This window comes from Myzus persicae, unplaced genomic scaffold (assembly GCF_001856785.1).
Source record: "Myzus persicae strain clone G006 unplaced genomic scaffold, MPER_G0061.0, whole genome shotgun sequence".
Lineage (NCBI taxonomy): Eukaryota > Metazoa > Arthropoda > Insecta > Hemiptera > Aphididae > Myzus > Myzus persicae.
The window spans coordinates 182,622-197,389 of NW_019100703.1; the positions used below are offsets into that span (position 1 = coordinate 182,622).

The 14,768-nt window shown below is 31.3% G+C and overlaps 1 protein-coding gene across 1 annotated transcript in view; it reads left to right on the top strand.

Annotated features, from left to right (window-relative positions):
- The window catches only part of LOC111042546 (dual oxidase maturation factor 1), a 64,773-nt gene that overhangs the window by 10,533 nt on the left and 39,472 nt on the right, over nt 1–14,768 (top strand). The window lies entirely within an intron of this gene.

The window sequence follows — 14,768 nt, forward strand, 5'->3', positions numbered from 1 at the left end:
GCGTGACAATTAGGTAGGTGTGACACCTATGTGACATAGACCTAGCATAGCCACTACTCACTAGGCAGGTAATTAAAATATCCACTGATGGGTCTAAAAAAAAAAAAGTTAGAAATCATTAATACATTCCAAAATATGATAATGAATGTTTTACTGCTAAACGAATCGCCCAGTCGGGCACCGGTAAAATATTTGAAAAAAAGTATCCATACAGTGTACACACTATCAATATAAAGTGCATTCATACATACATCAATATTTACAATATAATACAGTGTACAAGTATAATCAGAGATATATAGAACAAACTAGATTGCTAACTGCGTGATAATACTGCTGGAAGCCTTCGAGTACCATCACAGAACAGATGTTCTGCGCTACCATCAGCCATTTACAAAGAGGCCAGTGGGGTCTTATCACAGCTATTTAATGTTGATACACTTTATAGTAAACGTAGATAGTTTTTAGAATCAATACAAATATTGTTCAAATGTTTTCTCCATAGACCTTATATACCTTATATACCTTAGTATAAGGTCTACGATGGTTTTCTCATAAACATGAGTGATAAAGAACATTTCGCCTCGAATAAAATGGCAGTCAGTAGCTTCAACCAATAACACGTGTGGCGCGTCGCAATCTAGTTTATTCTGTACATCTGTGAGTATATCATAATAATAGACCAATAAGTGTTTAGTATTCGAATTTCGAGTGTATACCTACAAGACAAATTCGACGTTTTCAAAAAGACGGGGTCGTTGATGCGCTCATTGCAGCAAAATGGAAAGCGTCAGAACTCAGAAACAATGATTGTTTATATCACTATTCGTTGCCTTATTACATCGTGGTCATGAGATGTACGTACGTACAATTATTTGATCGATACAAGCAAACCCTATTTTTGTTTTATACAACACGACTGCATAATATTACGTAGTACCTAGGTTATAATTTATATATAACTTGATCACCTCACAACGGACCGCGCGGTCATTAAATTCCGTCGAATTATTGTGAAATCTTTATTGCGACTGCATACATCAGTTAATTTAATATTATCATCTACGATTATGATGTCGGGTATATAATAATATAATATGTGCCCATGCATCATAAACGGTTTTGCGGAGTTTTTATCAAACGGACGACCCTCGCAGTAGTCGTCATTGTAATATTATAATTTTAAGAGAATATAACTCGACGCCGTGACCCGCTAAACAGCAGGATAAAACAAACACACTACACTGCACAGGTAGAATACCAGTTTTATTTGCTATAGGCGATTTTAGCATCACTCTATAACACCGTGCCTATATTATATTGGTACTTGCAATGATTCGTTTCAAATAACACTCAAAATTGGAGCTGGATTTTCGCCGATATTTGCCGACATTTAATATGACAATATTATACGTATATTCGTTCACATATACTGTTTGTTTACTTGTATTCGCGTACTGGTATAGATAATGGAATTCGCGAAGGATTTCGTGAAAACAAAGACAAATTTGATAAACTATATTCATGAAATAAGAAAATTATTCGTCAAAAAAACTTTTCCATCACGTTATATTATATTACCATATGATATACTATGTACATGTGCACAGTATTGTTCCAATCAGCGCGCGTCGTATGGTCATTTAGTTTTTGAATAAGCCGACAAATTTCAATTTACATTACACCCCTCCACCAAACACGTTCATTTTGTTGCAGTATACCCGTGGCAATAAAAAAACTAAGATATAATAATTATACTGTACTGTTTCAAATTTATTTTTCATTTATACAAAGAGCCGTTGAAGTGAATAAATATTTTATAAGAATCTCGAAGCGATTGCTCCCTTTTGCCAACTCTTCCGCCTGCTTTATTATGAGACATTCGTTGTAACATGGCACTGGGCTCAGGGGCGGACTGGGCTACTGTGCCACTGTACAGTGGGCCGGTGTCATCTGATGTACTCCGGGTTGGTGCAAAATAATCCACTTGGTAGGTATAATATTGTCATTGTTGGCGACTTTTTTAGGACCTCTTATATTTAGAACGCCTTTGTAGTAGACCATATAATCCACTCAGCTCAAATCAACCTTAAATGCTTATAACTTGTACCTAAGTTATATGTTTTAACGATATAGGCATCATAATATTTAGTATATTTACTTATTTATATGATCAACCCAATGATTCCATATGGAATCAATTCTTATAAGAAATGTTGTTTTCTTTCCATTATTGGTGTCATTGTTTTAATGATAATGTTATCAGTGATAGTGTTATTAATGCAAAATGCATTATTTTTTGGGAAGTTCCCGGCAATGATTTTCAAGTACAAAATCCCTTTCATGCTCATACATCAGAGAATTCAAAACTATTTAATAATTTTTATTTTGCATTTTTATCAGTTTTGTTGTTTTTTGAACAATGATTACTATAATTTTCAAGTAATTTTTGATAATTCTTGGTGCACATTTATACATGATTTAGGTACATTTTTATATTTTGGATCAAATTTAAATGGTAATAACCAACAATTTTGATCATATTATGTTGTTTGTACTATCTATGATTTTATAAACTAATCACTAATCAGTAACAACTAATTGGTTAGTCGGTGTTACTATATAATAGTTTTTTTTTGGGCCTAGCCGAAAAGTTTCTATAGATATTGTGTTGTGTTGGTCAATCATGAAGTGTGTATTTATATAGTGTAGTTTTCTTCATAAAGTTTCTATAATTTATGTGTAGGATGTAACGAAATTTACTGCAGAAAACTGCAGAAGACACGATCGAAGGACGACGTCGCAAGTACACGCACTCGCATTTGCACACAAACTCGCGCGCGCGCGCACACACACACACACACACACACACACACACCACACACACACACATATATATACACATAATAAGTATATATATACGTACGATCACGCGATCTAATTTCTTCCCGATCGTTTTTTACGCGTTTTGACACGAATTAAATACACGTACCTATTATGTGTATTATATTATATGTATACCAGATACCTATATAGGTACAGCGAATCGTTTCCTTTGTGCGAGCAAAACTCCCGTCACGTTTTCCCATTTCGTAAATCTCATTTTTAGAGCTAATTGCGTTTGGGTGTATTATGCAAAAAAAAAAAATAATAATAACGTATTACTCTTATTCCAGCCTATAATTTATACGAACACACACATATATTTATATATATATATATATATATTGTATTTTAATTTTATGATGTTATTGCGAGCTTATATTCGCTGTGACGGGGGTCAGTCCTTCACCCGGCGACGGTGGTGACGAAGACGACGACGACTCGGGCCGATGTGCGCGCGATGCTGCGATACTGCACAGGTACATAATATATAATATACTACGAGCTAAGTACCGCAGGAAATCTGGCCGACCTCGACGTTCCTGTGTAAAACAGTCGTAGGTATATACTGTTATTATTACTATTATATGTACAGTGCACTGTAGGACTTACAAGCTGTGTTTTATAAATTTATTTATATATATATATAAATGTATAAAAGCATGTGTATACTATATGTAGGAGGTATACCTATATAATGTGAACACCGATTTTTTTTAAAATCTTTTACCGGTGTTTTTTTTTTTTTAAATTTTTTATTATTATATTATTTATTCATTTTTTCCACCACACACACCATAGACGCGACCAGTTGTTGTTCGCGACCAAGGATGATGTTGTTGAGATATCGCTTAAAGTGTGCAATACGGTATTTTTATGTTAATAGTTTTTTATTTTATCGAAAAATCGCGCACGTATATCATACATTTTTCATAGTGTTTACACGCGGTATAAATGTGCAACACTGTGTACGTAGTGTGATTTTTTTAAACACAAGCTGCACTCGTTTTCTCGGTTTATTTTTTTGAAAAAGTACGTTTTTACACGATTTAAACTTTAAAAATGAATAACTGTAACATAACTACATTTTAAGCTATATGCGGGCGGGATTTTAGTTTCCAAGTCCACGAATTACTCAATGTACAAACACTGTTTGTCAAACAGTGAACACATTATACACACAGAGTATTGAAATGACAGTTTTTCAGTTTAACGATTCGCGCTGTTTTAAGGGATCTTCAAAAACCCCAAACATTGACCGAGGTATGACGATGATGTGGTCCACGTCAAATAAACCACCCTGTATATGTTTTTATGCTATGTAACACGCTGCACACGCTGCAGGACAATTTACGATAAAATATAATAATATCATGTAATGTGGGCAACTACGTGAACTACGGCATCATCATCATCCCACCTCCACCTCCGCCAAGAGGAATTTCGTCGGCGGATATAGACGCGACGACGTCGAACTCGAGGGCAAAACTATATATTGTATAGGCACTCGATTAGGATCGCGGCCGTCCGTCTGTCTCTGTTTTGGACGAATCGTCATCGCCGTGGCGCAACGGTCAATGATAATATTATTGTAATACCTAATAATTATAATACCGGCCCTCAAACTGCAGATACACTGATGTTACGCTTCATATGGGTACAGTAATAACAATAATAATAATAATAATAACAACAATAATATATAAAATGCAATCATTATTGTATCGAGATAATTACGCCGAGATAACGACGCGAGTATAATAATAATATATGCAAGAAACGGTACTATTGCGCAAACGCGTGTGCGGCTGTTACGTCAAAAGTAATATACGCATAACGTAGTAAACCCGGACAGCCGTATAGGTATAGCCGTATAGGTATAAATATTACATACAAGTGCGTGCGTGTGTGTGTAGACACCCATATATATCAGGTATTTATGACGAAAAGAAAAAAATATGAAATCGGTAAAAACTTACCGAAATATCGTCATTATCACTAAAAAAAAAATAATGCAAGACTCGCTGAACGTCTTCGTCCGCCGCGTGCACTGTAGTATACTGTCTACGGCAAGTGCACGTTATAAAGGATCAAAAAATAGATATACAGACGTATATAATTACGCGAATTACAAAACTATGGTCTATGGTATAGGTATACATTATGTTGCGGCGTGCGCACGCGATTGGCACATACCTGTACAGAAGACGCGTGAAATCATAGGCAGGTACGTGTACATGATATTATACTATTATACGGGTAGGTATATTGTATATAATATATACTCGCCACGGTAGACATTATATACTATGTACATATTATGTATTTATCTCGCACTGAGAGTACAATATACAACCCGACATGACCTAACATAATCCAACCTATAACGTCCCATGCCGGCCGCGTACCTACCGTTTACCGAATTTAAATAACACTAATAACACGCGTATACTATAATAATTGTCCATAATTATACTAGTGAATATATACCTATGAGCAATCATAATAATATTATAGACCTACAAACCGAGTGATTTTGGCCAACAGTCAATGATGTTGGTCTATGGATCTATACAATGGGTGCAATGTACGTAATAACCGGCTGATTGATTATAATATATCGTCATGTACACGCAAATACAATAATATACGTGTATTGTTTACCCGGTCATTCGGCAGAGTACGGTGTACGTTTTTCACGCGATTCACCGCGGCGGATGTCTCGTGAATTCGCCGTTACAAATTCAATATACAGCCGGAGCACACTATAGAGATTGGGAAAATTATTGAATCACTGACAATGCTGCACTGCAATATTATAAACACTGAGTAAACATTAGTACAACAATAAGTCGGAGACCCTATACATAGCAGGGGCGGGTGACTAACGGCTCACGGGCCGCATCCGGCTCTTGCTTGTCTTTTGAATACATTCGAGCACCTTTTCGTCGATGTTTAATAAAAACTTGTGATGAAGTATGTAGACTCGAACAATTTTTGGGCACCTGCATTTAGTGATCATGCAAATTTTATGCCGACACTACAATATGTTTAACGCGCGTTGGTATTGTACACCTATACCGAAAACGCTGTTAAATATAAAGGTTAACTTTTGTATCAGTTCTCGTGTTATTCTCGTAGAAATGGTAATTTGCCATAATAAAAAAATTAAATAGAAAATGTATAAGGGAAAATCGAGATCTGCACGCAAACACATACTCACACACACAAAAAATACATATATATATATATATATGTATAAAGATTAAAGGTAAGTAATTTATAAGTACGTACTGTGTAATAGTGTATACAGTAAAACTGCACTGTAGTTTGTCATGTGCAACATTTCGTGCATCTCGAAGTTCAAATTTGTATTGTTTTCAAAACAATAAAATGGAATTAATCATGTTGAATAGAGGGAAAAATATATGTTGTAAACTGTAAAGCAAGGTCAATAGACATTAGACATTTGTACACGAATGTATTGTATATCATGTTGTTCAATACACTGCTGCAGGAGACAGTGGGTACTCCGGACTTATTAAAAGACGAAGATGGTAAAATGATGAGAATACGTACCTAAAGAAAATAAATATACTGAACACAAAAAGGTAACGTTTGTCGCACATCGTATTATGAAAATTATGGAAAATGTAAGATGAATGTCATCCTTTTATACAACCCTTTCGGTTGTTGTCACGTTAATAATAATCATTATTAATTGTCATTACTATTTATATTTTTATGTAGACATTCACCTGTAGGGTTTATTCAGATTGATTGTTATCGAAATTAATATGGATTATTGGATTAAGTTATACAGCATTGCTGGACCTAAAACTTCAACTCCGCTTAATTATGCATAGGCCGGGTCGCATGAACAACCACTAAACATTTAACGAATCAATAGTGAGCTAATGGTACTTTAAACATGGTTTAGTGGCCCATTAAATTTTATTGGGCCGTCAAATTAATACATTTTTCATGCAACCTGGCAATAATCTTTTTATTTCGTATAATATTAATAACAAACACACAATAGTACAATACACACTAATATATTTATAAATCGTTCTGTAATATATTATAATTTAATACGCTTGATACTATTCATTAATGATAATAACAAAACCATTTACATTTGTCATTTGACATTTAGGTACATGTTATCCTCAAAATCAGAAAGTATAAATGTTTCCATAAAAACAATGAAGTATTATCTATAAGTACTTCATTTTCTACAAGCAAAATTAAATTGTCTGCGATCACCCGTTTCTCGGAATTTCAAATTTCTTATTGGCCGGTATTAGCAGCTCATTTCTTATTACACACTTACACTGATGCCACCGTAACCACATTTAAAAAATAAAATATTCCATCTGTTTCATAAAAACATGACTTCATAAGAATAGTTATCTTCTTCGTCTGATAATATTTTAGAATAGATATACTTCTGACTTTCTGAGTAATGGGTGACTAGAGAAAATGTTGGAAAATGAAGTGTATGGAATAGACAATTATATTACAATTATATTATAGTTTATTACATTATATTCCAAGTCGAGTTCATTTAAAATTGGTTATGGTTGTCTGGGTAACGTTATATCACAAAGCAGTGCCGTTGGAAACTTAAGTTCTGAGTAAAATGGGTGATTAAAATTTATATACAAGTAAATAGAGAATGAAGTAAGTAGATAATACTGTGATATTTTTATGAGAACATGTGTACTTTATGGTTTTGGGGAGGGAGGTATTATAACTCTGAGTTATTTAGTTATTACATTTCATTTTTCATCAATCAAATTGTTCGAGGTATTGATATAGCGTAATAGCAATTTAATAATATTATTAATAGAATATTTAATGATAAGAACAAAAATTGCATCACAAAAGGAGCCAATAATAATCAAGTAAATGCGAGGGAATTTTGAGTTGGTTAAAGATAATAGATAATAGATCTTAGATATTAGATCTCTTTATTATCTATGATTAGCTTTTGCCACCGTTTTTTAATGATAAGAAAAATTGACTTCTGTGTTTTCCCTTTTCCAAGGTTAGCCGCCTCGCCCTTTACCATGAACATAGTTCGTGCCTTTACGCAGCCATTTTGTATCTGATGATAACAATCCGAATCTATATGCAACAACCAGTATGTTTCAACCATGGTTTTATCTCTGCTCTTTTATTTTCGGTTATACTTTACGATACATATACGAATGTTTTATACACACACGACACACATGAGGTAATGCTGTCATTCAGTAAAAAGTCTGATTACGACGGATGCCTCGAAGAGAAAACAATACCATTGATTGTACATTTGTGCTGAAAAATATTTTGTACACTATAAATCATCGATAATTATACTCATCGATTCTCCACAATACGATTTGACCAACACGAAGCTGCCTACGTAACATAGGTACCTATAAATATATCCTTTATAAATATATTAAAATTACCGTTGACGACAACAACTGTTTTCAGAAATCGAGTGTAATAAATTTATTATTCGATTAAACAGTAAACATAACATTAATGATTATTGTCGATAATTAGTTCTCCGTAACACTAAACATTTATTACGTAGGCAGGTACACCTATATTATCATGTTGACCGATAATATTATGTTTAATATAATATAGTAGTATGTAAATATTTAGTCGGACGGTGCATGTTATAAAACGCTTTACCAGTGTCCCGTGTCCATTACGATAATAATAGTGCCTACTTACTACAATACTACCTATATAATAGACATACAGTAAAAAATGCATGACGTATTTAAAATAGTTATTACTTATTAGCAATATAAATATTGGAATATATGGCACGTACGCGTAGGTGTAACTTGCGACTAGTGCGAATAAAAGTACATAAACAAACACTTTTGTAAATAGTTGCCTAATACCAAGTCGATACTCGTTATATTATTATTATGTACCCATTAGAAAATATAGTACAACCAACGAACTTGATCTGATATTATTTGTTCAGTGCAGCCTATGATAATATATGAGATACATTATACGCTATGTTCATATATTTTTCATTATCATAAACAATATAAAATGGAATTTTCAAACGGTAAATCGTAAACGTATATGTATACGTTTAATGGCCAATGTACCGGTTGTGCGTGTATTCGTATGGAATATAACCCATTAATTATTATAATAAGATCGATATGGCGATATCATGAAAATTCAAAATAACCATTAGGTTCTCGACTGCAAATTCTGGTTCGAGGGTAAAATAAATATTAAATCTGTTACCTTTTCCTCGGGGCATTATATAAAAGGGAGATGAATTATTGTTTTTAATAATAGTAACTATATTATTTTAGGTTTGAAGATCACAACTTGAAATCAAGAGTAGGTAATGTAATAGTAATATTGGATACGGCGGGGTGGCCAAACTTTTTTTTTTTGATTAAAATCTACTGAGAATGTAGTCATCTATCGAGAGCCATAAAAATACAACTATTGTCGACAACGATCACACTGGGATTTTTCATGGGGGCGGCTACTAAATGTATAATAAATAAATTTTGACAGATTGGTACGAATGTGTGTTTGGTATACCGTACATATATGTAGGCAGTAGCCAGTAAGTAATTTGCAATTGGTATATATTGTAATAATATTATATTATATATTAATATGTAACATCATGAGTCATGACGTATATAATGTTGCTCTGTGGTAGTAAAGTGTAAATTTATTTTCTTGTTATTATATTTCATCACGAATGCGGAATGTTGATAGGGGGGCAAATCCAATGGTATAGCTTAGTAGCTTACTGTAGAAAATTACATTCTAATATCTAATGAATTACGAACAATAGGGACAATAACCTGCTACAGCCGAATAAAGGATAATATATAAGAAATTGTTTTAATTGTCGACGTATTTAATTTAAGGTTTAAATAAAAGTCCTTGAAAATAATGATTATCAATTCAACGGTTTAGGTACAACTTATTTCAAAAATATATGACAGTGAATAGGTATAATTATGTTAGGTGAGGCATATTAAAAGAAAATTTTCAAATTATTGTAGTTATCAATCAGCGGTAAAGTTGATTGTTTTATTTTCAGCTGAGTTGATTGCCCGCTGTGTTCATCCGTCACGATTTTCGTTGTCGTGGTTCAGTGATTTTTTTTATAAATTTGCAATATACCTACTATAGTGTACCTTTGTTGATTTTACTTAAATATTATTCAAGAATGTCGTTCTATATAATAAAAATGATTGTTATTCGTATATCATAAAACTTTGGTAAAATATTTTATATATATTAGTAGTTATATTATAAAATACAATAATTAATCAATAATCCTTATAGTTATTAGAAAATTCGTATACACTGTAAATTCTTTAAAAGTTTAAAACGATATCGATAAGTATTTAGCCAGTAAACTCATTAGGTTTTTGTAATGGAATAATAATTATTTTTAGCCATTTTAATATTTATTTATTTATGTACAAGAAATACGCTTGAGCCTACAATTCAACAGATTTCATAGTATTTTACAAAGATTTTACATAATGTGTTTAATACACGCCTTACTCAGATTATGACTACAATACTAAAGTTATTGTGTACACTGTACACTGTACACATATTATATAGGTTAAAACGTGAACAGAGCCATATACGAGAAGTTTATAATTTTCAAATGTTTAAAATTGAACACAATGAATTATTTGTTACATTTATATTTACAGTAAATAATTGTTAATGATTTTTTTTGACTCAAGTAGATATATAATATAGTCGCTCTCGATATTATACTAAAATATATAGCTACGAGTACAACTATTGGTAATCCATTTCCTATAGTATGTTTCATTATTTTGTTTTAATAAAATGATCAACGTTCGCTTTCATTACAGGTGTACAAAAATGGGTTTAAAATAATAAATGTATCTATACAAGCTATTATTGTAGCTTGCCAGATGTACTCGCGTTTAGCGTTCTAGCGTTTGACATTGAAATAAATCCTTGTGCTATCTATATATACCTGGTTGTGTATTATATATACAATCGAACCAACTTTTATGTCGATAAAAACCTTTATGATATTGTCGCGTAGTGCCTTTTCTCAATAGGTATTTGACTAATTATTACGACTGTTATTTTATCCTGCGGGCTGTGCAGATAGTGTAGATGGTTGCGGCCGCCTACAGTATCATATATAAGTCATGCCGCAGTCATTGTTTATACGGTCCAGTGGATATTATTAATACTCGAGTATAAAAAATACCTATTTTTTTCGTTTATAAAATAGATCCATGAACTCGAACATATAAAATAAAGCATGAAGGTCGGCAATAAAATAAATATTTTTAAATTCAACTGCATTGTACATATTAATAATATATAATATCTAAAATATAGTCATGTAATACCTACCTATTTGTGCTGGTATTATATGGTATTATAATTATGACACGCGTTGGGCGAGTACCACAGTAATAACTTAAGACACATAATTACCAATACCTACCTATTTTATGTTATGGTATAGGCGAAAAAATGTAAGTACACGAAACGAGTATAATATATAGTGTTAAAAAAAATCCATATTTTTATGCGTCCATCGTGTTTATTGTCTATATAATTTAAACAAAATATCGTAAACTGCAAAATGTATACAACTTCCACGTGACGTTGTATAATTTTATTATTTATAGGTGTATAATACGCATATTATAATATATATTTTGAGATTAGTGGGAACTTAGAATAGTGCATATAATATTTTGGGTCAGGGTTGAGAACGTCCGAGCACGCGTTATCAATAATATATATACTTAACCGTTTATCCAATAGTTATGTAATGCATCCATTTTTCTCTAAATATTGTAAATATAATAATTCACCGTTAGAATATCGATAACTCAATAAGTATGGAAAAAAATAATAAAACGAACATCGGCGAAATATCTTATACCAATTTGTGCTCATAAATAGTTGTTGTGTCAGTTCAGTGATAAATCGTTTTTTTTTCGTCCCCTCGGGCTCCAATAGTCGTCGATGTTTGACTGTTTGTTATTTTTATTTTTCACCAACGAACGATGATGATAATATTACCTAATAAGTAATATTATAGTAACATAATTGTATATAAATATTTACGTGAATGTAGGTACACTAGTTATGCTTTGAATCATTTAAGTTAAATGCACTTTTTACCTGTTTCCATCTCTATCGTTTTTCATGCACATCGCCAGTAAAGATACTTCCCGCGATGTATGCCATTTCAGCTTATAGGAAATTCACTCTGAAGGAGATTATATTAGAAATAATCGTTTTTAAAAATAATCGAAAGTAATAATGTTATGTGTCGTTTATTAGAATTGGATATATAACATAGGCGTTAAAAGGTGCTCATAAAGTTGTAAATCGTATTATTTGTCATATTGTTTTAATTTCGTACCGTAATTCGTAAATTGTAATAATAATAATAACAGTTATATAAATAAGAAGATGTCGAGGCGCAGTATTTGTGTTCTCTGATCTCTCTCTGAGCCACAAGCAAAATGTGCCAAATTTGAGTATGGCAGAACTAATCTATTGTGTTATCAGATTTAATATTAGAATAAATTGATGTAGGTATTATTAAATATAAAGTTAATAATATTGACTCTGCTTTTAAATTGGATTGTTTACGATGATTTCAATTTTCTGAGACATAAATGAAGATTTTTAAATCGTAATTTTGTGTAATTTTCACACATACTTACTTACTCATAACATGCTCGAAAATTATTGTAAATATCTTATATAATCTAAAATGTTAACACGGATAATGTTTTTACATTTAAGTTTAATAACAGGTCAATTCACTATAGCATTAAAGTTTTAAAGCTAATAACACAAAATTGGTTCCGTTGAACGAAAATTCGTTTTATGCTCAGAGAAACAAAAAAACAGTGCGTTAAAGTGTATGTTAATTATAATATGTTAAGTAAGTGTTAAGTATGATATTAAAATCTTGAGGTGACATTTTTTTTGATACTTATATTATATTCAATTGCCTTGTTTATACATAAAAAAAAAATTAGTTGTACCTATATTCAGTCAAATTTAGGGTTAGTACCACTCTAAAGCAATATACAGTATATTATTCTTTGCTAGCTCTAATCAATAAACAGTATATAATATATTATTGATACTGTCCTTTTTATATACTAAGCATTTTCTTATCGCCTACCCAATATTGATATACTCGGTTCGACCCAAAAATATATGTTATTATTATTTATTCGAATGTTAACTTAATAATGTTTATGAATTTAAGTGTTCCTAATTACCTATTGGCATTTTGTTAATACTTATTAAAGATATATACAAATAAAAAAATTATGCCTAAATTAAAAAAAAATTATTGATTTAAAAAAAATATGCTGCTTGAACTAAAAGTCCCCGTTGCATCCTTGTTAATCTGAGCTTGCATATATCTACAAGATGATTTACCAGGAATGCTTACTTCCAGTTATTCCTTTAATTAATAATTTATTATAATATAGATTCAATATGAATCTATTTTCTATTTATCAAAAACCATATTTTTAAGAACTATTATCTTGGTTGAAAAAAGAAGTTTGTATCACCGCGGCGCAGTCCTTAAAATGCAATGCTTAAATGGTATTAAAAAATCTAAATTACCAAAAGTAGGTACCTATCAGTGGTGGTGAGGGGGGTAGATCTTCCATGATCTTTTTTTCAATGTTTAGAAGCTGATAACTATCAATTATATTTTTAATAATCAAATAGTACATGTTAGAAAATCAGCTACATCTTAGACAAAATAATTTGACTACCATTATGCTTGAGGAATCACCATATACATTTAATTCTAAAAATGTACGTATAGGTCCCTCACCTAATTTTAAATATTGTCATTAAAACAAAATGTTTGTATTTTATGCTCGTTGCTCGTTAATCGTTATAATATTTCTTACAATTAAGTTATTATATAAATAATATAGTTTTGTATTTTGTATGTGACTGTAAATATTTTTCGGTTACATTGTCTTTTATGTTCATCATTCAGATCTCATTACTTAATGTACGGACACCCATTTTATTAAAATGACATTTATTTTTTTTAATCTATTTATGGAGGCTATCGTTGTTCAGTACAACTTTCATGCCTACGCATTGTACCCAAATCGAGTCATGGCAATTTACACGCTTAAATGTGTTCTTTGTTTTTTAATGTTTGAAAATGTAATTATTCCTTAACATAAATAGTTTACTCTTTAGTAATAATACAATAATATCACACCCAACATTATTGTGTCCAGTAATATAATAATTTGTAAGTCAAATGTTTGAGTTAAGCTGAACTTAATACTTTAATAGTGTAGGTACATTACATTTACCATAACAAGTTTCAAAACAATAAAATATAAAGACATTTTTACTTAAAAGTAGTAAATTATTTACAGTCCGTATAACATCGATTGGTAGGTATCTTGTATTTTTTCTGTTCTAATTTGAATATTAATCTTTTAATTTTTAATTATTGCTCCAAATTTTTTTGGAGTTTCGGCATAGTGGCCAGGAGGCACATGGAGGCACTTCAACAGTTCGATCCACATTATGTCATTATGTATACGCAAAATAGTGAAAAAAAAATCGTCAGTAAAAAATTATTCTAAAATGTATTTTCAAACAAAATAATACCATAATTCCATAATATTACTATATAGTATTGAAATCGTAATCACTATGTATGCATATTATATTTTGTACTTATATATACGCTTTTTAATTTCATGAAAAATAATATGTTTTATAATGAATAAAGATATTTGAGACTCCAGTAAAGAACTATTATTCATGTTTCAGTATTTTCCGCGTGTACTTGG